The sequence below is a fragment of the Muscardinus avellanarius genome (genome assembly GCF_963383645.1).
Source record: "Muscardinus avellanarius genome assembly, chromosome: 7".
NCBI lineage: Eukaryota > Metazoa > Chordata > Mammalia > Rodentia > Gliridae > Muscardinus > Muscardinus avellanarius.
Genome location: NC_137793.1, coordinates 6,751,527 through 6,777,107, shown reverse-complemented (window position 1 = coordinate 6,777,107; position 25,581 = coordinate 6,751,527). Strand labels below are relative to the sequence as shown.

Here is a 25,581-nt window from a genome sequence, read left to right as displayed (position 1 = left end):
TTTGAACTATTTCTCTCAAACTCAAAACAACGAAGAGAAACATGACCGGTTCCTCTGTGAACACTCTGATCTGTCTGGCAGAGACTCCAAAACTTACTAGTTTTCCACCTTCTTTTGAGGAAGAAAAATATTACTCATTGCCACCCTGGGTGCTTCTATCACTCCATTATTATTGTTGTTATTAAAATTATCATCATCATCATTGTTATTATTATTGTGATACTAGGGATTGAACCCAGAGCCATTCTATTTCTGAACTGTACCCAGAGCTTGATGTTTTAAAAACAAGGTCTCCCTAGGTTGCTGAGGCTGATCTCCAATCTAGGATCCTCCTGTCTCAGCCTTTAAAACCTGGGAATACTGACGTGCGTGCCACCATGCTCGGCTTCACCCCTTATCTTTATTCAGTGTCCCCTAATTGTACTTGGAGGCCAATACCAGCCCCCTGGATTGTTTATGTGTCTCCCACCCCCTTTTGGGTGGTATTTCTGGCTTTGGAAATCTGTGAAAGGTATTTCCACATTCAGGGCCTCCCTAACATACTGGAGAATTATATCGATGTTACGTCGGTGGTTTTACATGGCAAACAGGTATGGCATCTATCCATCCATCCATTCATAGTGAATTCAGCGATAAATTTGTTTGTGCACTTCCCTTCTCTTTTCATCCTGCTCGACTCATGAAGGGAGGTTCATCCTAGTTCGACTGTGTTTTTTAGGCTAACATGTGTTCTGACATCCCAAAGCTCAGAGCCTTTAGTAGGTGACAGTGCTTAACAAAAAACAATGTTTAGCAGCCCAAGAGAACGCTGATCTGACCCATGAGTTTTACAGACTGAGAAGCTTTGGGGACCAATGTCACTGTGCCTCAAGAGCTCTCCTGTTTCTCACTGCCTACAAAATCCTGGCTGGCCCCTTCCAAGTTGACCCCATCCCATCTGCACTTCACTCTTGTCTCAATTTCTCTGAGATTCCTTTTCATTCTGGGCAGGGTTCACTCCAAGAAATCCAACAAATATCCGCTATTGCTTGCTGTGTAGAAAAGAATGCTCTTAGGTGCCTCCCATTAGGAGGGAAACAGAAACTCATTCAGAGGAAGAGGACCAGCAGAGTGTGGAGCAAAGCCATGTCATATGAAAAAGAACTGAGGGGAGAGGGGACAAATCACCAGAAGAGAAGACCTGGGGATATATGTCCACTGTGGGGAAAAGGATGGGCTTGTGGCATGTGACCCGGTTTAGAAGCATTTGGCAGAAGTTCTAGAAATACCAACATTAACTAAATATAAGAAAAATGTGGTTTTCTTTTTTTTTTTGGTACTGGGAATGGAACTCAGGGGCATTCTACCTTCGAGCAACACCCCAGCCCTATGTTTTTTATTCTTTATTTTGAAACAGGGTCTCACTGAGTTGCAGAGGGCATCGCTAAATGGCTGAGTCTGTCCGTGAATCGAGATCCTCCTGTCTCAGCCTCCCGAATGCTGGGATTACAAGTGTGCGCCACCACATCCAGATTAAAAGATGTGTTTTGATGAGCAAGTGGGTCGAGTGGGAGATGTCTGTCCTAAGAGTGGGAGAGGACATGCCCATTTCTGAAAGTGTTCAAGTGGTGAACCATTTACAGAAACGTTGCGCTCGGTGCCTACTCTCAGTCCCACAGGGTGCCAGGTGCCGAGCGCACCACTCCAGGAACAAAGAGGTGCCAGGTGTCATTATGGGGCCAACGATCAGCTGCCTTATTACATTGTCTTCCCATCTCTGAGATTCTGTGACTTAAAATCCTAAGTAGGTAGACCAGGGCACATGGCCTCCACGAAATAGTATAGCCGAATAGATAAAGGTGAAATCACTCCCCTAGCACCCAGGACTAGTAGGCAGTTGGACTCCAAGTCATGGCAGTCTTTGGATAACTGGGCCTGGGATCTTCTCATCTTGGCATCTTGGGAGGGGGGCAGGCAGAGTTGAGGCCATTGAAGCTGCAGTTCCCTTCCCAACTCTGGACGAAAAGAGCCAAGTGAGAAATAGACTTCTTGCCCTCTTCCCCTTCCCAATTAGTTCTCTGCAAGGCATCTCAGGTAATATTTTGAAAATTATTTATTACAGCATGCCTATTCCCTGCTTAAAACTCATAAAAGTTTTTCTCTTAACACTCAGAATATAAATCAAGCTCTTTGGGGAGGGGGACCCTCAAGTCTCCGGGTGAGTTGATCCTGAGCTGGCCCTCCGGTGCCCTCCAGCAACACACTTTCTGTACCCTTGTCTCGGTCTGGTCTCATCTTCCTCACCATCTGCTCCGCCCGTTCCTGATCAGTGCATCAGCTCCTCTGTCTCCTTTAGACTTTATGTTAGCACTCACATTTTTAGCACTCAAATGTGAGGTTCAGCCCAGATCACTCTCATGGCAGATGAAACCTGACATCTGCTTGGTTGGTTGTTTGACCATCTGTGTGTCCCTAGACCACAATTTCCACGCGAAGAAAAGAACCTTTTAGTACTACTATTCAGTGCCCTATCTGGTGGTCAGCGTAGAGTAGGCCCTTGATAGCAGACGAACTCATGAATGTAGCCTCTCATTACCAGGTGTCTCCATTCACACAGGACTCTAGAGACAGGAAAGTGTCATCAGGGCCAGGAGAATTCCAAACTCCTTATGATTTCTGGTTCAGGATGACTACCTTCTTTTCCACCCTTATTTTTACTTTTATTATTATTATTTGTGTGTGTGTGTGTGTGTGTGTGTGTGTGTGTGTGTGTATGAGTGGTACTGAGGATTAAACCCGGGGACATTCTACCTCTTAGCTTACCCCAGCTCTACTTTACTTTTATTTAGAAACACGGTCTTTGCTAGGTTAATGAGAGTCTCACTACTTGGTGAGACTGTCCTTAAACCTGTGATCCTCCTGTTTCAGCCTTCCAGGTATTAGGATTGCAAGAGTTCACCACCACACCTGGCTTTTTCTATCCTTTTTGAACTGAAAGTCATCCCCAAGTTCAGGGTCATCTAGTGAAGCTCAAAGGTTTCCCAAGAAAGTTCCAGGCCTAATGCTCCTTCTTCTTTGTTCTCTTTTAATTAATATTTACCTTCTGGGTTTTGCAGGTAGCTTTCCCTGCATGGTATTCCCTACTTTCCTACCTTCTTAATGAAGATATCAAAGAAATATTTTGCTGCTTCTCAGCCAGCAAGCTTCACTGTGGAATGCCTGGAGGGATGAGAGCACAGCCTTTCAAAACATGATATACTCACCAGGTTTCATTTGCATTTGAGGGGAACTTGAGTGTGAGGGGATCTGCCTCTTGGGTCCAAACCTGGCACAGGTGAAGCTGGGCCGACACCCTATATTAGCCCAGTGCCATACTAGAGGCAGAAAGCTGGAGCTATTAGAAGTGAGGGCTGGGAGTGGGAAACTTTGCTCTCGGCAAATCACCTGTCCAGGAGGGTCTTGGTCTTCCTGCTCTATACAATGGGTAATGTTCCTATAATGGGTAAGACTTTCCTCGTGGTAAGAAACCAAAACTTTTAGAACTAGAAAGATCCTCCATTCACTTTTTCCCCCCCCTTTAACTGATACAAGCTTTTGGAATTAAAATGGTACAGGGGAAAGCACTTTGAAAATCACTGTTGGAACAGGAGGCATTATTTTTAGGATGATTATTACTCTCCCAGGGAAGCACAGGGAAAAGCAGTACTTTTCTTAGTAGGGGAAAAACAGCTGTGATCTAAGCCCTTGGAGGGCTGCCGAGTCACCTGAATTTGATTCGTCTTATAACTTGGTGTAGCTCTTCCTAAAACCCTCTAGGTGATTGAGGAATCCCTCATATTCCTCTAGAATTGGCCACAAATTAGAAGACTCATTGGACCTTTTATAGTACTTTAGCTTCATTTACAGCTTTGGGAAATGAATGAGAAAGGTACGCGTACAAGAACTGTGGTTCAGAGACTTAAAATGACTGGCCAGCATCACACAGCAATGCAGAGGCAGAGCTGGGGCCGGAGATCAGAATTTCCTCTTTCTTGTCCAGCACTCTGGCTGCTGAAGAGCACTCCCTCCCTCACCAGGTTATGGTTCACTTTGTGATCACATGGACCTCCTCACCCTTGGTTTCGCCATGATGTTTGATTTTTGATAAGGGAATGTTTATATTTTGGTTCACAGTTTTGATAGTTGCAGTCCATGGTCATTTAATCCCATTGCTTTTGGGCTACAGTGAGGTAGTACATTATTATTATTTTTTATCTTTAAATGGATTTTACTGGTGCATTTATGGTATATAATGTAATTATATATTATATTACATATTTGTACATGCACATACACAGTTTGATCAATTTTATTCTCCAGTGCCTCTTCCGTTCCTCTCTTCTCTCTCCCTGATCTCCTTCCTTTAATGTACTGGTCTTCCTTTAATATTCGTGGATATTAGATTTTACTCTAGTAAAGTAGTAAATACAATAATGAAAAAAATCTGTTGATATTTCTGCCATTTATTAAACATTTTCTCTGTGCCAAGATCTCTACGTGTAAATATATGTTTAATTCGTATATTTACTAATTAAACCTCATAAAACTTTTCATAGTAGATGGTAGTATAATCCAGTTTGATGCCAAGGAAACTAAAAACTAAAAAGGTAAAGGGCAGTACATTATATCCAGAGCATGTGGTGAGAAAATTGTTTATCTCATGGCAGCTGGCAAGTATGCGAGAGAGAGAAAGAGAGGTAGAAAGAGAAAGATATATATTATAAGGAGAGTGCACGTGTGCACGCCAGGGTCTCCCCAGTGACCTAGCTTTTCTTTCCACTAGGTCTCACCTCATTTTTTTTCTTTTTTTGTGGCATTGGGATTGAATGAAAGAGCACTATATCCTGAGCTACACCTCCAGCCATTTTTAGTTTTTATTTAAAAACAAAACCTCACTAAGTTGCTAAGGCTGGTCTCAAACTTGCAATCTTCCTTTCTCAGTCTCCCAAGTATTGGGATTGCAGAAGTATGCCACGGTGCCTGGATATTTTCTTTTTCTCTTTTAATTTTCTTCTTATAATATTTTAATTGGTGCATTGTAACTTTTATAATAATGGGACTATCAGATTTAAGAAAGAAAACTCAACAGAGCCCTTTGCCCAAAGTCTGACCACTCACATCTTCACAGAATGGAAAACCTGCTTGGGTTTGTTTGTTGTGGCTACATAACACATAACCATAAACCTAGTAGCAGGTAACAACACTAGTTTATTATTTCACAATTCTGTAGATCAGAAGTCAGGTTAGGGTGGCTAGATTCTCTGCTCAGGGCCTGGGACATTGAAACCAAGGTGCCAGCTGGAGTTGTGTCTTTTATCTGGGGCTCTGGGTTTTCTCTAGGGCTTGTTGGTTATTTCCAGAACTCATCTCTTTGTGGTTATGGGACAGAGGTCACCATTTCCTTGCTGGTTGTTGGACTGGGCGTCTCTCAGCTTCTAGAGGATTCTTAAATTACTTGTCCTCTGCCATTTCCATCCCAAAGCCAGGGTGTGCTAAAATTCTCTATTCTTAGAACCTCTCTGACTTTCACCAGCTAAAAAGAGCTCCCTGCTTTTCAAAGGCTCACTCGATTGGGCTTGGCCTGCCTGGATAATCTCTGCATTATCTCTACATTTTAAAGTCAATTGACTTGAGACTTCAATTATATCTGTAAAATAGCTTCCGAACATGTGTAGGTTAGTGTTTGACTGAAGAACCAGGAGACAGGCATCTTTAAGATGGTGAGTACCATTCTGTTTATTCATTTTGCAAGCATTTGGTATATGGCAGGTGCTTTTGGTCACTGGGGAATGTGGGCACTGTGAGGTGTGACTGTGAGCTCTGGCCGTGAGCTCATGCTGGATGAGACCAAGAACAAAGGAACAAAGAAAGAAAAATGCTCTTGACCATTGCCCTGCCCTGGGATGACCTGGCCTCTAGCACACCAACTGGAGCTTACACAACTACTCCTGTACTTTCCCTCTTCCCTACCTTATAAAAACCCTTAGCCTGCAAAGGGATTGGCCCTTGACTCTTGTGGGCTCTCTCCCTGGTCAGATGCCTCCTTCTAGAGTTTATTCCTAAAGGAAACCTGTTCCCTTCTGTACAACCATGTTTTCTTTGCCCTCATATTCCCCAACAGGGAGATAAGGATATGCCTTATCTATATCTTATATTCCCTTTTTCATGAGTTCATACACCCATGGAAAAGATGGGAAGGCAGTTTAGTCTAGTAATTAAAAACATTTTCTTTGGGGTCAGACACCCTGAATTCTCTATAAAGTACTCAGCGCAGTAGCTGGCACAGAGTAAGTACCCAGTTAAGCCTCCATCACCACCCAATGTAAGTATCAGACAATGATTATTGGTATCTTTTAATTATCTGAAAAGAAGATGGCACCAAGGCATCAAGAAAGACTTGTTACTACTCAGCTGGCAGAGTCCAGCACAAGTTATCAGAGAAAATCTGCTATAATTTGAAGTATAAGTAGAATAAGTCTTCACTGAGCATAACAGAGGCTGGGCCAAGAGGAGGCACAATGTAAACAGAGGTAGAGAAGAGGGAGCAGCTGAAATCCCACCTTCTCTTTGCCAGCAGAACACGGAGCCATCCCGCCTACACTCCCAGGCCACTTTCATTCTTCTATTGCAATGCTAACCACTTGGCTGAATTTATTTCAGATATTACTATGATTATTATTTATAACATTAACTGGTGAACAGGGATGATGATTGGTTGAACCAAAGCAGAGCTCTCCCTACGAAGAACAGGCTGACCGAAGACTGAAAGTGATCCGAATGTTGGGCTTGGGTGATCTTAGGAGCGGAAGGGGGGCTGGGAGAGAGGAAGGATCAAGTCCCTTTCTGGCAGCAAGCTCTGTTTTCTGGCAAATGAGCTGTTTTCTTTTAGTTAATGAAGCACTAAGTGTGTAATTAAGTGAATAGCTGATGCCAATGGGAAGTGGTCAGGAAGTGACTGGATCCATCTCTAGGCTCTGACATTAGGTATTCCCTGCTCTGGCCTTTTATTAGTATTCACTGCAGGACTTAACATGTGTATTTTCAATCACCTAATTTAGGTTTATTTTGTTCTAGACCAGGACGCGGCATACTTAAAGTCCAAGCAGTAGATATTTTAGGCTCTGTGGGGCACACAGGTTTCTGTTGCTCTACTCACCTGTGTAGTATAAAACTGGCCATAGACAGTAAATATGCAAAAACACATGCATGGCCATGTTCTAAGAACATGTTGATTACAAAAACAGACAGCAGGCTGGGTTTGGCCTGTGGGCCATAGTTTGCTGAATTCTCTCAGTTCCCACTGTAAGCAGCAGAGACTTTTGATCTAAGTTAATATGCATCAGTTTTTAAAAATCATCCATCTGGTTATTAGATCTGCCACACAAACACCCAAATAACCAGTGTGGTTGAATATTTGACAATTACTTTTGTGCTAAACTTGTAGAGAAAATAGAGAGCAGTGGCCAGGAGAATGAGCTCAGGCAAAGCAAGATGGAACCCTGCCTTGTTTGTTACCTGTTGTATGCTTTGGGGAAAGTCTGTAAATCTCTTTGTGTCTATGTCTTTACAACATGGATTAATGGAAGTACTCATTTTAAAGATAATTCTTTTTTTTTTTGGTACTGGGGATTTTACCCAAGGACATCATGCCTCCAAGTTACGCTGCAAGTTTTTTAATTTTTAATTTTTTTATGTTGAAACAGGGTCTTGCTAAATTGCTGAAAGTCTCTCTAAGTTGATGAGGTTGGTCTTGAACCTGCGATCCCCCTGTCTCAGCCTCCCAAGTGCTGTGATGACAGACATGTGCGCCACCACACTAGGCAAGATAATTTTTAAGAATTCCAAAGTGTCTGGCAGAGTGAGAGCTTCCAGATGGAGGTGCGTGGGCAGTGTTAGGGGCAGTGTTAGTTCAGGCTGGAGGGTCGGGGGAGCAGACACAGGGCCCGGGCCTTCCGTGTTGGGAGTGGAACGTCATTAAACAGCAATCAACTTTTGATCCCAGCCAACCTCCTCTCCAGGACATTTCTGACAAGGAGTTGGATCACGTCCTTCTTCTTTATTTCAAAAGCGTGTCCTGCCATCCCCAAGAGGAATCGGACAGAAGGGACCGCTCCTGGGTGCTTTCATTCAGCCGAGCTCAAGAGGTCACCGAGCACAACCTAGTTCTCTTTGTCATCTACTTCAAATGGCTATTTTTAAAGAGTAATAGAAACAGGAGCAGGAGGCACAGGCCCAGATGGCCCGCCTCTAAATTACTAGGGAAAAAAGTCCATCTTGCCTAATTACTGAACTGAGCTGTGTTCTGAGAGAGGCTCACTTGGTATTGGGCATTGAGAGTCCTAGACCAGGGTAATTAGCTCTGGCCAAATGCAACAATCCCACTGATGAGGCCTCTTCATCCAAGACGCTGTGACTGGGTGGCCAATCATCTCATTTGTCACCAGCTGCAAATCACTCAGCACTTCCCTGGCAGAGCTGGAGTGATTTATGTTAATTGCCCCAGCTGCTGGTCACTGTGTTCCAGCACTCCAGAGGGGAGGGCCCCAGCCCCTGGTGGTGAGTCCCTGGGATGGGGAGTGGGACTTCAGAAAGAAGCTTTAAGGAAAGCCATGACTGTAAGCTGTTCACTGCTCCAGCCAGCACATGCACAGCTATGATTTGAAGAAAAATGGATTTTTTGTTTCACTTTTTCCCTCAGCCAGGTAGATTATTGAACTACAGTGTGGACATAGATTAAAAATTAGAGGATGCAGCCATTCATTTTCATTCATTCAGTTTGTGGTTCATTCTCCAAACCTGTTTCCATACCTAAGAAAGAGGGGTATTGAATTTCATCTAACCACTTGCAAGAGTTCAACAAGTCATAGCTCACACTTAGCACAGACACAGCAGGTTCAAGATGTCACCTGTGATGATGATGATGGTTATAGTGATGATGATGATGGTGATGATGGTGTTGGTGATGATGGTGCTGATAATGGTGATGATGATGATGGTGATGATGATGATAATGATGGTAATGAAGATGGTGATGGTGATGGTGGTAATGGTGATGATGGTGATGATGGTGATGATGATGGTGATGATGGTGATGATGGTGACGATAGTGATGATGGTGATGATAGTGATGATGGTGATGGTGATGATGGTGATGATTATGGTCATGATAGTAGTGATGATGATGGTGATGGTGATGATAGTGATGATGGTGATGATAGTGATGATGGTGATGATAGTGATGATGGTGGTGATGATGATAATGGTGGTGATGGTAATGATGGTGGTCATGATGGTGATGATGGTGATGATGATGATGATGATGATGATGATGGTGGTGGTGATGTTGGTGAGATGATGATGATGATGGTGATGGTGAAGATGGTAGTGATAGTGATGATGATGATGGTGATTATTTCTTCTGGAAACTGTTCTCTTAGTTTCTAGGCCCCACACTCTGCTGGTATCCTGCCTCCAAGGTTAGTCCCTTAGGTTCCTTTGGTGCCCCCTTCTTTCTGCTTAATTATTATTTTTCCTTGAACTGTTTTTTTCCAGAACTCATGCTCCAGCCCTCTTACTAGGCCTGTCTACAATCTTGCCCTAAACAATTTCCTGTAGTCCCGTGGCTTTTATACGCAGATGTTCAGAACTCTTAAGTCTTCAGTCTCATTCTCTGTTCTCTATAGCCTGCTTCTAACTGCCTCAATATTACAAACTTGAAAAACATAAAGCAGTCTTCTCAATGAACTCCCACCCAAAACGTCAAAGTAAATACTCATACACTTATTTTTTTCTCCATCTTTGTTCAGGAAATGACACCACTGTCTTCCCTACTGTAAATGTCTCTGTCCTTTACCCTCACATCCAGTCCAGCAAATCCACTCACAATCGCCATCTTCACAGGTAACAATTTAGATACTAGATTTCAGCAAACCTTTTCCTTGCTTCTTCTATTGCCCTTGTAAGATCCACGTCTGCACAACAGGCAGAGGCATCCTTATAATTTATAAATAGGGTCATGTCGTTTTTTGCCTCCACTTAAAATCTGTCACAATTAGAAAATAAAATCTAAATGTCCAACAAAGGCTTATAAGATACTTTTGATCTGGCCCACCTCACATTACATCTTGAACCATGTGTTCCGCTGTTGCCAAGTTCTTCCCCTCTCGCCCTCCCGTAGTTCTCAGAGCACACTTGAAATCTTCCACACCTCTGTTCCCTATGCCTGTGATTATGTTACCTGAAGTTGTCTCAAACCTTCCTCTATCTACTACCCTTCCCTTCGGGTTTCTATTTAAGTATCACCTCCTCAGGTTCAGCCCTCTTAAAAATTGTTGCACCAGCTCATTCATATTCATTTCCTCTCTCTCTCTCTCTCTCTCTCTCTCTCTCTCTCTCTCCCTCCCTCCCTCCCTCCCTCCCTCTCTCTCTCTCTCTGCCTCTCACTCCCTCCCTCACTCCCTCACTCCCCTTACTTGATTCCTTTTTGATATAGCACTTAACAAAGACCAAGTGATTTTTATGTAGTTATATATTTGTTGACCAAATTACTTATTCATTTATCATCTGTCTCTGTCTCTTAATATGTAAATTTGTCGAGGGCAAAGGTCGTATCCATGTCATTCATTGTTGCATTTCCCACACCTAGTACTCAAGAAGTAGTCAAGGAATAAACACTGTAGGTGAACAATTGCACATTTATCTGCTGCACATCGAGCATAATAGGAAATACCTAAGAAGATGCTTCTCAAGGAAGTCAACTTAATGGAAGAGACATGAGACACACAGAAGCCACCATGATAGATGCTCCGGACTGGGGTAACTGGCACGGGTAGTCAGTGATAAGTCTAAAAGAAGCCACAGGGAGGGAGGACACCACATTCTACTGGGGAAGATCTGGAAAGGCTTCATGGGAGAGGTGCCATGTAACTGGCTACACAGGGAGGGCTGGGTTTGAGCATTTCCCGGGGCACAAGCAGCCTGTACTGGATTGTACAGGACACAAATGTGAGCCAGCCAGAATTTCACTATGCCCAAGACAAACTAATCGTTCTTGTAGCCACCGTTCTCTGGGTACCAACTCTGAGCTGCAGAAGATACTTGACATTCAGCTTTCTAATCCCCATCACTCTCTTCTGTCCAGGCAGCTTACCACCTCCTGATAAGTGAGGAAACTGAGATTTGGAGTGACAAAATAGCCGGTTAAAATCACAAAGCAAATGATGGAGCTTACACGTGAACCCAGATTCATCTGACGCCCAAGGAACCGGTTTCCTCCTCTGGAAAGTGGATTTGTCCTAAAAGGGTCGACACCCTTGCCTTTCAGAATTCACATTCACAGGACACAAATACCACTCACCCTCAGTTCCTAGATGCAAAAGAATATCTGATACCATCCTGTTGTTAAAAATGGGACTTCCTCCACATATATTTTTGGGTTTAAGTTCTTAGAAGAAGCCACTCTTTTTATAGCTGCCTGCTGGACGGCCCACATTACCAAAACATATGGTTTCTTTGCATCCAGAGCCCCTCCACTCCCTCTCCCTGCCATGAGTTCCTACTACCCGCTGATCCACCAGCTGGGTTTTAGAGGCTCGATGGGCTCCAAGGGCCTGGGGCCCTGCCTCAGCGGGCCAGGTGTGAGCCCTGGTTGTCATCTGTGACCCAACATGTTTGGCATTTGAAGTCTTCAGGGTTGGGAACATATTTAAATGTGGTAAGGCTGTGGGCCCTTTAAAAATAGACCCCAACCCATCAGCAAACAGGAGATAAATCAACAATGTGTACTTCTGCTTTGATTAGCATTTGGTTAGCTTCAGTACAAGGCATATATTAACAGAAGCTATTTTACTTAAAATAACCAATTGAAAAACCCCCAGTTGCCAGGTACTTTTTCACCATACCCTGTTCCCTGCACGCTCAGCCCCTCCCTCCCACTTATCCCCAGCTGAGCTAGCAGAACAGGCTGGGAGGCAGGGAACAGTCTCCCTTCCTCTTCTCACCCAGAAACCCCCAATCATTTCTTCAAAGGGACACTCGGCTCTTTCTGAGGCACAGAAGAGAATTATTAAGTGGGAGTTCAGAAGTGGATCAGCCGCCGCCGCCGCCGCCTCCTCCTCCTCCTCCTCCTCCTCCTCCTCCTCCTCCTGCCCTGCTATTTAGTCACTATGTGATTTTGGCCAATTGTTTCACATCCCTCAGCCTCAGTTTCACTTACCTATGGGAAAGGAGTAATGGCAGAGTATCTTAAAGGGTTCTGAGGATGAGCGGTGATGTACATGGCAGTGTACCTGGGCAGGGTAGATACTTTCAGAGATGAAATAAAAGATGATGTGGGAAGAAGCTTAACTAATGTTAGGTGAAAAAAGCAATGTATAAAACAGAGTATGGTATGTGGCCCTATTTAAATTCAACTTTGGTTGAGATAAACATCTGAAAGTGTATAAGCTAAGGTGCTATGAGTATCATACAGGTACCTGGATCACTGGCTTTGTTCTTTTCCTCTACCTATTATTCCCTGATTTTCCAAGCAAATGCCTGTAATGTTTATAATTTGTAGAAACCTCAAGACATAGTGGCTAAAATTACGGCTGGTGGGAATATCCAATCCCAGCTTCTCCTCTGGCTACATGACCTTTTGGCCTAACGTCTCTCAGAGTGTCCTCTCTCTTATCTGTAAGATAGAGATAATTCTCCTGTCAGCCATTTTGATAATATGGTTAGTTTTAAATTACTAACTTGGTGGGTGATAAGAATTCAGGAAAGGAAGGAAGGGACCAGTATAAACGGGGCAGTGACCACCCATCTCTCTTAAGGGGTGTGATTTAGGCTGAGAGCTGAAGGTTGAGAATAATCTAGATGTGTGAACAATCTGGAGAACACACATTCTAGACAGAGAAACAGGAAGAACAAAACTTTCAAAGCAGGAAATGGCTACACGTGTGCTGGATGACTGGCAACTTAGTATGAGTCTGGAGAATGAGGCGAGGACTTGGTCAGGCAGATTCTCTGAGCTTGGGCTTGGATTTTGGTTTAATGATCAAAAGCCCAAGTCTGAGTGGCACCTCTGCTCAGGAGCAGGAGGCTTACTATGTCCACTTTCATCTCCCTAGACTTTTTTATTTTTACCATCAATGCCTCTCTTTTTTCTGCTCTTTTTTATGGTTATTATTGCACTAGATTACTAAATCATTAAGGGATTTTATATTTCTTCATAATCCTCTAGAACCTAATATAGTCCCAATGTTTGTTGGGTGAATAAAAAATTCCATAAGTAGGCAATTTATAATGCTTCACTCTTAGCTATCTATAGAGGGAGATATTTCTTAAGCTAATTAATAGCAAAAGCATGATTGCAAACTGAACTATTTGTTCTATGAGTCAATAAACTGATTTTAAAAACTTCACTTAAGAGACCCTGTTTCCAAATAAAAAAATATAAAATAGGTCTGGTAGAAGGCCCCTGGGTTCCATGCCCAGTACCACCAAAAAAAAAAAAAAAAAATATATATATATATATATATATATATATATATATACCCACATTTCTCACATGGTCATAAAATCACATTCCTTCAGAATCTTTTCTTGGCAAAGTTCTTATTATAGAGCACACAGGTAAAATAATATTTATTGTACAAAGCTAAAATATTTAAGTGTGCCTCTTAAAAATATTACAAAAGACTGATGCTATCACAAATTTAGGTTCACATTCATAGTGAATTGCTGTTATAAATTTGTGTGGATTATTATAGGTATAGGCCCGTAACTTTGGGTCTTTCCATTTTTTCCCCAAGAGTTCATCCTCTAAATAGGATGTACCTGGAGATGCAGTTGGCTCTAGAGTTTCTGTGGGTCACTGATGAGTTGAAGGAAGCATTAAGGAATATCTATGCTCTCCTGCAGGACCAGAAGGGATCATCTTTTCCAGTTTACAAACAGAAGAAGCAGCACTTTCTAAGGGGATATGACACTCTGCCCATCATCAGAACCTGGGCCCTGATGTCTGTCTTTGTCATTAACCCCAACCTCTGTGCTCCTCACATATCCAATGAGCATGGGATTATCTGCTCCATTGTTCATGGGGTATGGTGTGGTAGGCAGAATTCCAAGATGGTCCCATGATCCCTGCCTGAGGTATTCCTCTGATGATTATGTTATGCTCCATCGTGAATAGGATTTTACTTTTGCAAATGTAATTAAGTTTACTAATCAGTTGAACTTGAGACTGCAACATTACTTGGGTGGGCCTGACCTAATTATATAAGTCTTTTAAAAGAAGAAAGTTTTTTTTTTTTTTAACAGCTGGAAACAGATGAATTCAGAGAGATTTGGTGTGAAAGGGATTTGATGTCAGCTAAGGTCTCCACCACTGAGATGGAGAAAACTTTAGGTCACAAATCCAGTGGCCTCTAAAAGCCAACAGTGGTCCCTTTGACTCTCAACACTAAAAAGGGATTTTTGTCTTATAACTACTAGCAACTGAATTTTGCTAAAGACAGGAATGAGTTTGGAAGAGGATGAGAACTCAGCTAGTTGTCACCTTGATTTTCATTGTGAGAAGCTGAGCAGAGAGTCAAATTATAACTTGACCTTGAGATAATTTATGGGTATTATTTAAGCTGAGAGTGTGGTTGTTACAAAACATTAGAAAACTAAGACAGAGTGGCTGCAGATCCTTACATGAGATTTCTTTAAACCGTCTCTTGCATGTACCACTTGAGGATGTCTGCTGTCAATCGCTAAGCCACTGTTTCAGCTTCATCTTCCACTTTTCCTCTTCATGTTTCCAAGAGTGGTCAGGAGTGAAGACCCTGCTCTCAGCCTTCTTGACATCAAAAGCTATTCTGCCAAGAACTAGGTAGTGACCTTGGACAAGTAACCTAACCAACTAAACTTAAGGTTCCTAACTCACAAAGTGGGATGTAAGAGGCTGAAAATTACTCCTCCAAAGACATCTATGCCCTTGAACCTAGGAATATGTTATATTACATGGTGAAAGAGGCCTTTCAGGTAGAATAGATATTAGAGACCTTAAAACAGGGAGATTATCTAGGTTACTCTAGGTAATCGCACTATCCCTTAAAAGAGGAAGAGGGAGGAAAATGAGTCAATGAGATGAGACCGAAGAAGAGGTAGGGGTGCTTGATAACACATGACGGATTGATCCTGCATTAAAAACAGAAAAGGAGGGCCAGTAATAATAATAATAAAAAAACTTTAGAGTGTCTTCTAGAAGCTAGAAGGAATCCTTAGCTGGAAGTCATTAATGGAATAAGGACCTTAGTTACAACCACAGGAACTGAAGCTTGCTAAGATCCTGAATAATCCGGGAAACAGATCCTTCTCAAGTGGCCCCAGAAAGAAACATCACTTTACTGACATTTTTATTTTAGCCCTGTGAGACCCACACTGGACTTTTTGACCTACAAAACCTGAAGATAATATACTTGGGTTGTTTTAAGCTGCTGAGTTTTGTTATGGAGGCAATGAAAAACCAAGACAGTGATGCTAAGAATAAACACGTATTAATCACACAGGACAGAGGCTAGGGTAGACTGTGTGCTAATTTACCCCGTTTCTTCTCACCACGGTGTTTATTAGTCATCTGCTGCCATGGCCACACTTGTCTTTCCTGTCCTTTCTGCGGATTCTCAGTGCTCACTCTCATCTTGCTTTCCCACATATGCTCGTTAGGATCCTTCTCAACTTCAAAATACACCTTGTAGCACATCTCCAAAAAGCTTCCTTCAGTCCTCCCAGCCAGTTTGATCTCTTTCAGTGCAACAACTTCTATGGTACCTTTGTAGCTAATATATTTACTTAAACCCTAGATTGAATGAAGGGTTTTCTCCTTTATTCAATTCTATATGCTGTGATCTCTCATGTTATAACAACAGGACACCACCCCCCAATTCTCAAATCTTGGCTTAAAACAAATTGTATATTTTTTTCCTTAAAAATGTACTTTATGTGGAAAAATACTGGGCATGAGATTTACTTTGGTAACAAAATTTTAAGTGTGTAATACATGATTGTTGCATGCAGGTAAAATGTGGTCTAGTGCAGCTTTAGAGCTAATTTATGTTGCTGGACTTAAATTTTGTGCCCAAAGATGAGTAAATTCCTACCCCATCCTAGGCCCTAGTAACCACGTTTCCATGCTTTGATTCTATAATTTTGACTATTTGAGTACCTTATATAAGTGAAATTACTTAGTATTTATCCTTCTATGCCTAAATTATTTTACTTAGTCCTTAAGTTTTATCCAGGTTCCAATATATTACAGAATTTGTTTTTTTATATTTTAAGGCTAAAAAGTATTCTATTGTATGTATACACCACATTTTCTTACCCATTGATCTGCTCATGTGCACACAGGTTGCTTCCAGATCTTGGCTATTGTGGATAGTGCTACAATAAATATAGGAGTGCTAATCTCTCTTGGAGATCTCGATTTCACTTCATTTGGATAAATACTCAGAAGTGAGATAGCTGGATTATATGGTAATTCTATTTTTAATGTTTTGAGAAATCTCTTTGTTTTCCATAGTCATGGTACCAATTTTTATTCCCACCAACAGTGTACCGGAATCCCAATTGCTCCACATTCCTGCCAAGAATTGCTTTTTCAGCTATATTTCTTGCTCATATCACATGTCCACAATGGGTAGATTGAGATCTCTTCCTCACCACCCTCCCTCTGGTCCCAAGGCCAACAGAGAAACTGACATTTGGAACACTCCCAGTTTCCACCTGCTCTTCTCTCCTTCCATCCCCCCTCCATCTTTTCTGAAACTATCAAATGCTTCTCTGTGCCCAATAATGTGCTAATGGTGCAGCAAAGAACAAATGCAGCCCAGTCCTGGATCTCATAGTTACTATTTGCTACTGTGCCCATTTCTTCTCCCAACCCTCCATGCCTACCTCCCTTATCTCAGCGTGTGTGTGTGTGTGTGTGTGTGTGTGTGTGTGTGTGTGTGTGAGAGAGAGAGAGAGAGAGAGAGAGAGAGAGAGAGAGAGAGAGAGAAAGAGAAACACTGGAAATTGAACCCAGGGTCACTGTATCACTGAGCTACATTCCTAACCCTTTTTACTTTGAAACAGGGTTTTGCAAAGTGCCTGTTTGTTTGGTATGTGCTACCTGTTTTTATTGTCATCCTCCTCCCTACCTTGCACAAGTAGATCAGAAGCAACCAGAGATAGGGCGACAAGCTCTAACTTTCTTTCCTTTGCAATCCCTGGTATATTAGCTACTCAACAAATGTTCCTTGGGCTGAATACAAAATTGAAGACAAAATTCACTGTAGATGCCAAAAATTTGTTCTCTGATTATATCACCCATGTGTTCACAAAACTAGTGTATTAATAGGGATTTGCATGCCATTTGCCAGTTTATTACAGAGTATTATCTCTCTACCAGTATACATTTTAAAAAATATTAATGACATCATAAACAATACATCACATCAATCACTTTGAAAATTGCCAAAGTTATGTCTTAGTCCCCTTTTTTTATTCCAAGAGATTCGACTCCTTCCTGCGACTTACACTAAATTGACAGTTCTAATTAGCAGTCATAAAAACTCAAGCTTTTAAAGCTATGGCAGATTAGAAAAGAATTTTCCAGAGATGTCACAAAACTTCTCGTGAAGGGTGTCATGTGTCTTACTGATTGGGTTTAGGTGAGAAAAGGAAATTTGTGGGGTGAGGAGTGAAGCTGGGAGATTTAAATAGGAGGACATGTCACGTGTTCCTGCCTAGCCTCCAGAGGCTGAGCAGATCACTTACAATTTACTGCATGTGCAAATTGGCCCCGTAGATGTTAAGGAAGAGTCGCTGTTATTTTACATCGCTCAGCTCCAGGTGTTGTCTTTACCCTAAAAGCTGGATGTGGGCTGGCGCTGGGCGCCCAGCCTGCCCTCAGGCTGTAGGATTTCAGGAGTGAGGGAGTCAGCTGGATGCTGTCACTGACATTAACTCAATACGCGGTGATGCTCAAGGGCCCTTGTGCTGATATTTTTCAGGCATAGAGGAAGTTGAGAGCAGAGGTACGAGTTCATCGAGGAAAGGTTGTAGTATGGGGCAACCTTCCTCCAGACAGGGAAATAACAAGAGCCAAAGATCTAAGGAGTAGGAGTGAAGGAGATCAATGGCCCCCACCATGGAGGGAAAAGCAGAAGGAGTAGAGAGTCCCGTGGTGGGAATATGGAGAATGGAGGGGAATGAAGCTGAGCAAGAGGCCACGCAGGCGGGCCTCTGGGGTGTTGAAGGGTGTCTGCAGCAGGAACATGGTGGAGTGCCACTGTATAGAATGGATGAACTGTCTGAGGTGCCAATGAGAATGGAGGTACAGAGGTGAATGGGTGCTTAGATGAGAAGTGATTACCCAGTGAGGTAGCGGGTGTCAGCAATGGGGAGGCCGACTGAACAAACATAACTGGTGCAGAAAGTAGGGTCACTCTTCAAAGATTGACTTGATGTAGCAGGTGAAGGGGAGAGCCCATTCATTGTCCAGGGTCTCTATATTTGAGGTTTTATATTTTTCTTAGGCATTCTATAAAGTGTTACATTATTCCTTATCTCCTCTATGAGAAAATCTGTATTTAGCGCCATTGAAAACTGAAGCTTGTAAAGTAAGGTGTCTTTCCATGAACACATAGCTAGCTACTATAGTCCAGAGTTTACTTTTTAACTCCTGGGATACCCTGTCACCAGGTTTCTCGCTGTGACATCTCAGAAGAGACAGTGACATTTTCTGCATCTGGACACATTCAAAAGAAAAAACCTTCTGTTAGGTTCTTTCTCAGAATTTCTGGTGGAGAAACGCTACCAGATCACCCTGGCCAATGGCAACATAGCCTTGTACTTCAAACCTGCAGACAGGTCCTGCAGGAAGTTCCCTCTTTCTGAATCCTGTCTGGATGGATGCTCAGTCTCGATTGCTGTTCTTTGGTCTCTGCTCCTCAGGAGCTAGGTCTGGCCTGTTTCTGTCCCCCAGCCCTGTTTTGCACTCTGGTGAGGATGGAGACCCCTCATTTATATCATTCATTTAACTTCCTAGTACTTAACACTTAAATTAGTAGTGAAAATCTTCCTGGGAATGAGAAATAGGGTAGACCCCAGGAGAGAAAAAATGCCTGAGATAAAGGAGGAGGAGAGGCACCTGGAATATTAGAGCAGACAACCGGGGAGAAGCAGTGCTAACCAGGGGCAGGGTACCTGCTTCATTTCAAATCTGTTTCCCCAGAGAAAGGATAATACTTGCCTGCTTCGTGATTGTTGTAAGATCACATACAACAATAGATGACTGTACTCTGAAAATTAAAACGCTCCTTGCAAGCGAGAGGGCTCAAAGTTCTGATATCATAAATTAGATCAGAGACACAAGTGCTTGAAGGTGCCTTGGGAACTTCAAGGTTATCCTGATTATTTCACACGTGAGGAAAATCAGGCTGAGGCACAGAGAGATTAAATGGCTTTTCCCAAAGACACTCTCAAAATTAGAGTTGGAGCCAGACTTAGATGGCAAATTCTTGACCTCTGGCTGAGACTTTCCCCACCATATTGCTATTATGATTTACATATAAAATGTCCCCCATAGAGGTACAGGTTAAGTTAGGCTATGCCTCCAGGCTTAAAGGTGGGTTACTTGTTGGGGTGAAGCCTTGGGGAATGTTATCTGTTCCTTTCCTCTCTCTTTCTTTCCCTCTCCCCCTCTTCCTCCCTCTCTCCCTATTCCTTCCTTCCCCCACCCCTCTCAGCATCCAGGCCTTCATGAGGTGAGAACATCTTAGTGTCTTTTCCTTCTCCACCAATGCCCTGAAGCACTGAATACTGTCTACCTTGGGACTAGCCAACCATAGACTGAAACCTCTGAGCCAAATAAATCTTTCATTCTCTAAGTTGTGCTTGTCAGGTATTTTAGCTAACTAAAACAATTGCTTCAGTGGAATAGCACAGTAATTGACAAGTTGATCAATTAGGATTTGACCCTCTGCTTTGCCACTTACTGATTTTATGGTCTTGGCCAATTTTATGATCCTTTCGAACCTTATTTTTTTCATCTATAAGAGTAGAATAGCCATAATTTGGAACTCAAAAGGCTGTTATAAAAATTCAACCTTGTTGTTGTGATAATTCTTACAGGTCCTGGGTAAAAACTTGTAGTGATTATTATTATGATAAGATTATGTGTTACACATGTGCTGTATGTTGTCACATTCCTCATTCACCCCATAGGAAGACTGATCTGAACTTCAGAGGTTTCTAACTTAACCCAATGCACCTCTGATTTTAATTTGGTCTCCTATGTATTTTACTTATAGAGCCAGAGTTAGGCCAAAGAGAAAATCATTCTCTAATGGTTTCTAATATTGCTCCAGCCTACCACCAACCTATACTGGGGAATCTAGTTCAAAATATGGTAAAAAAAAACTATGCATGTATCATATATCCCACCTAGTAGCATATTTCATTGCAAATAACTGAGGAAGGGAGGGAACAGAGTTTGAGTATGTAGCATTAGAGAGTCAAATATGTTTTCCCAGAACCACTCTTATCCAGAGGTTTGCAAAATGCTGGAAAATTTTAGAGAACTAAAAAATGTGAACTGATCTCAGTTTTACCCCTGATAATACTCAGGATCCGACCATTTCTTAATGTTAAAATACCAGAGAGGAATAACAGCACCTTTGAATCCAGGGAGATGCAGTTAAAATGAATTCTAGGTTCAGCCACCCCTCAACAACTAGCCATGATACATTAGGCTTGAGACTGAGCCTGTCTCTTTGAGTAGCAGAAACTGAGAATCACTACACAATGGGCGTAATCACATCTTGTGTGTATGCAACGTGCTCCTGTCTCTGCTCAAGTTCTCTCCCCAATCTCATTTGATGTGGATTTTAATTTGTCAGTTCACTCACTGTTTTCTCTCTCTTCTCTTATGGAGATCATTATAAGGGGACAGAAAACACCAGCACACACATGCATGCACGCACGCATGCACACACACATTTGATAGGAAACCATGGCAATTTGAAGTCAGATTATAGAAAGAATCAGGCAAATCACTCTTTCTATTGGAATAGGTGTTTATGGCATCCCCTTGAATAGACTACCGTTACTTGGTTTCCAAGATACTGCAGTTCTGATTTTCCTTCCATCTCATTAGCTGTTCATTCTCAGCTCCTTCTGAGGGCTCTTCATGTCCTCTAAATGCTCAAGGACCAGGAATAGGAGCTGTTTTCCACTAGACCCACTCGTCACGTGACCTCATCTACACTCTTGGCTTTAAATACCATATGTTGGTGGTTCCCAAAGTGCTGAAATTGAATCTGGACTTTGCTCCTCCTTCTAGATTCATGAGCCTATTCTACATTTCCTCTGGCCTGTCTAATAGGTGCCACAAACCTAACATTTTAAAGTGAATCCTTGATTCCCCCCCCCCCCTCTCTCTCTCTCTCTCTCACATACCTGTCAATCCACAAATGTTCCCCATCTCAGTAAAGGGCATCTCCACTGTTCTCATTACCGAGACCCCAAACATTAACTGCTCTCTATTCTTCTCACTCAATTTTCTTTTTTTTTATAATATTGTATCCTATTTTTTTTCTTAAATTTTTATTGGTGCATTATATTCATACATCATATTGGAGTAAAAAGCTTGTGTTTCAATGCATCAAAATTCTATTGGTGTTACCTTCAGAATGCATTCTTCTGTATCAGTCTATTTGCCCTTACATCTTACCAACTGCTCTGTCCATATTCATCATTTCTTGCCTGACTAATGTAATATCCTTTAACTGGTTGCCCTTCTTAGAGCCTGTAACAGGCTATTATTTACACATCTCTAAAAGTTCCTCAAACTCAGAACTACTGAAACTTTGGGACAGAAAATCTTTAGGCGAGGGTGGGAGACTGTCCTCCTCATGATAGGATGTTTAGCAACATCCTTAGCGTCTACCCACCAGACGCCAGTGGTCTCTCTCCCCCTGTTGTGTGGACCACAAATGTCTCCATACATTGACAGTTGTCGCCTGTGGACCAAAATCATTTCCCATCAAGAGATTTAGAGAGAGAGACTTAAAAAAATGTAAATCATGTCAAAATACTCTCCCATTGGAAACTTTTCAATGGCTTTCTATCATGTTAAAAATAGGACCCGAGTTTCTGAGAGTAGATTACAGGCATGTACTGTTCTTCCTTCCTGAAACATCCTTCTGTTGCTTTTCCACTAACACCCACTCCTCCTTCTATCCTAGCTGAGACGCAGCTTCCTCCAGGAAGCCTAGTTTGGGTTAAGGTCCCTCCTCTGCATCCCCATAACTTTTTGTTCTTCTTTTAGCTTAGTGCATGCCACACGGTTTTGTAATGTCTGATTACTAAATTTTAGCCCCATTAAGGGCAAGGGCTTCCTCTTATTTATCATAATATCTGTTCCTATGTGTAGCATATGACCTAGAAGAACATTCAGGTAATTGTATGATGAATTAATTTAAGTTATAGACTAAGCCTGGCCTAGCTAGGCATGGTGGAACATTTCTGTAATCCTAGTACTTGGGAAGCTGAGACAGGAGGGTAATGGGTTTAAGGCTAGCATGCGGAAACGTAGTGAGATCCTATTTCAAAATTAAAAAAAAAAATGATAGAGGGCTGAGAGTGGAGCTCAGAGGTAGAATGCTTCTGAGTTGAGACCCCAGTACCACAAATAAATAAATAAGCCTAGCTTTCACTACAGACAGGCATATGGTGTCCACCCTGGTTGAGCCCTGGAAGCTGATAACAACCATGAAGCTAGATTCTATCATGTCTTATCAGTTTGCCTTTTTTCTTTTAGTGTGCCTGCAATTAGTCTGGTGAATCATCCAGGACACTTTCTGCTATTAGAGAAGTCCTTAGTAAGAAAAACCGCTCATTCAACAAATACTGAGCACCTGCTATGAGCTGGACATTGGGCTGGGGCCAGACATCTGCTGGTGGGTAGGAGTTATGGAAACAGGAACGGGCTAGCTTGTATTTCCTCACGGGTGATGATCATTTCGTTTAGTAACATAACATGTTACTTAACTGCTCTCGTGAAAATCGGGGGAAGTGGGTCAGAAGAGAGAGACATGTGGGTGTGATATCCTGTTTTGTGCGCACTTGAGAAGAATAAGTATTCTGCTGTTTTTTGGGGGAGAGCATTCTGTATATGTCTGTTAGCTCCATTTGGTATAAAGAACAATTCAAGTTCTTAACATGAGTCTTGGCAATGATTTGATTTTTTGTTGTTGTTATAACACCAAAAGTACAAATCCTCCAAAAAGTAAAAAATATACAGGTCTATACAAAACTAAATTTTTTTTTTGCACAACAAAGGGAACAGTAAACAAAATGATAAAACAGCTCATGGAATAGGAGAAAATATTTTAAAACCATATATCCCATAAAAGGTCAATATCCAAAATATACCAGGAGTTCGTACAACTCAATAGCAAAACCAAAAACAGACAAACAAAAATAACCCCAATGGCTCATGTAAAAAGTGAGCAAAGGATCCAAGTAGACATTTTATCAGAAGAAGATAGATAAATATGTATGTATATGACAAAGGGTCCAACATCACTCTTCCCCAGGGAAATGCAAATCAACGCCACAATAAGATAGCACCTCACACCTGTTAGGATGGTAATTAACGAAAAGTGATAAGATAGTAAGTGTGAGGATGTAAATAAATGAGAATAGACACTGTTGGTGGGGATGTAAACTAGTATAGTCATTACAGAAAACAATATGGAAAGTCCTGAAAAAATTAAAAATAGAACTAGCAAATCCACGTTGAAAATATATCCAAAGAATATAAAATCAGTATCTCAAAGAGATATCTGTAGTTCTGAAATCTTTGTAGCATTAGTCACAATAACCAAGATACATAAAAAACCTAAGTGTCCATTGATGGATAATTGGGTAAAGAAAATCACACACACACACAAGCGAGCGTGCACACACACACACACACACACACACACACACACACGCTCTAGAATATTATTCACCTTTAAAAATAAGGAAATCCAGCTGAGTGTAGTGGTACCTGCTTGTAATCCCAGTATTTGGGAGGCTGAGACAGGAGGATCTGGGTTTGTGGCCAGCCTCAGCTACTTAGTGAGGCCTTCTATAACTTAATGATACCCTGTTTTAAAATAAAGAACAGAAGATCGGGCTGGGGGTGTAGCTCAGAGGTAGAATGCCCCTGGGTTCCAGCCCCAACACCAGACACACAAAAAAGGAAATCCTCCATTTGTGACAATGAAGATGAGCCAGGAGGACTTTATTCTAGGTCAGTCATAGACAAATATTGTGTGATTTTGCTTATATGTGGAATCTAAAAGTGCCAAGTTCTGAAGGAGTAGAAAAGTGATTACCAGGGTTCACAGAATGAAGGAAATGAGGAGATGTTGAAAACGGCCAAGAGAAGACTGAGTCTGCTCACCACGCGTGGGCATGGGTGTGTGTATGCACACACACACAGTGCCTATGTGAGCTGGGATATGTTAACTAGCTTGATTTTATGGGTGGTTCTGGTTTCAGCACGTAAATGTATATCAAAACACTGTCTTTTACATGTGAAATATATACATTTTTTATTTGTTAGCCATATCTCTAAAGCTAGAAAAAATTAAGTTCTTTCTCCTGAGAGCTTTCATTCTAGTCTGGGAAAAGAGAGGAATTTTAGAATCATAGATGATACGCTAAGAAAAATGTGAGAAATACACGGGAGTCCTGAAACAGGAGCTCCATTGTTCCAGCAGGTACATCTGAGCACATAAGGAGAGAATCCCTTGAGACAGTGGTATTTGAGCTGAATCGTGGGGAGTGAATTTACTAGACTGAGAAGGATCAACTCCAGAAAATAGCAGGAAGGAGTGAACATTCAAAGAAGGCTTAGACGTTTGGAACAGAACAGAAGGCAAGAGAGGCCAGACTAGAGAAGAGAGCTGGACACAAAGGATGGAGGCCGCGATGGGTGGGTGGGTGTGGGGAGGCAGAAAAGGCTAGAAAAATAGAGGTTAAAATTTTAAGGGGCATTGGAGGTCTCATGAATAGGCTTAGGCTTTATCCTGCGGTATTGTGAAGAATTCATAGAGTCTGATCAAGGTGGTCAAAGGACAACATTCGAGGTGTACGAGAGTCTAACTTGAACCTTGCTCCTTGGCACGCATGAACTCATCACTGATAAAACCCCAGGTGCTGGTTATCTTGGAGTATAAAACCTCAGCCCTGAATGGCTCAAGCTAGGTCACGGTGGCGCTCTCTTTCCTAAGTTGCGGTCTGCCATGATGAGCGAGAGCAGATGATGTCCCTGGAATATGGGTGGAGTTCATTAGTGCCTCTGTCCTCCTATCTCTCAGAAGCCAGCTGGGGCTCATCACTTCCTTTTAAACTAGTGCTACCTGCTGCTAGGCTGCCCGCTACATTCTGGGGCTGCCTAGTGCCACTAGATTAAGCATCTTAAGAGTAAACCTTGAGTCCATCATTCTCCTCTTTGTGAATTCACTGATTATTTTTACTTTCTGCATAACACTT

General features: G+C 42.1%; 1 protein-coding gene across 4 annotated transcripts in view; it reads right to left on the bottom strand.

Moving 5' to 3' along the window:
* GRIA1 (glutamate ionotropic receptor AMPA type subunit 1) overlaps positions 1-25,581 on the bottom strand; it is a gene marked incomplete at its 5' end in the record, with an annotated part of 323,467 nt that overhangs the window by 56,375 nt on the left and 241,511 nt on the right. The window lies entirely within an intron of this gene.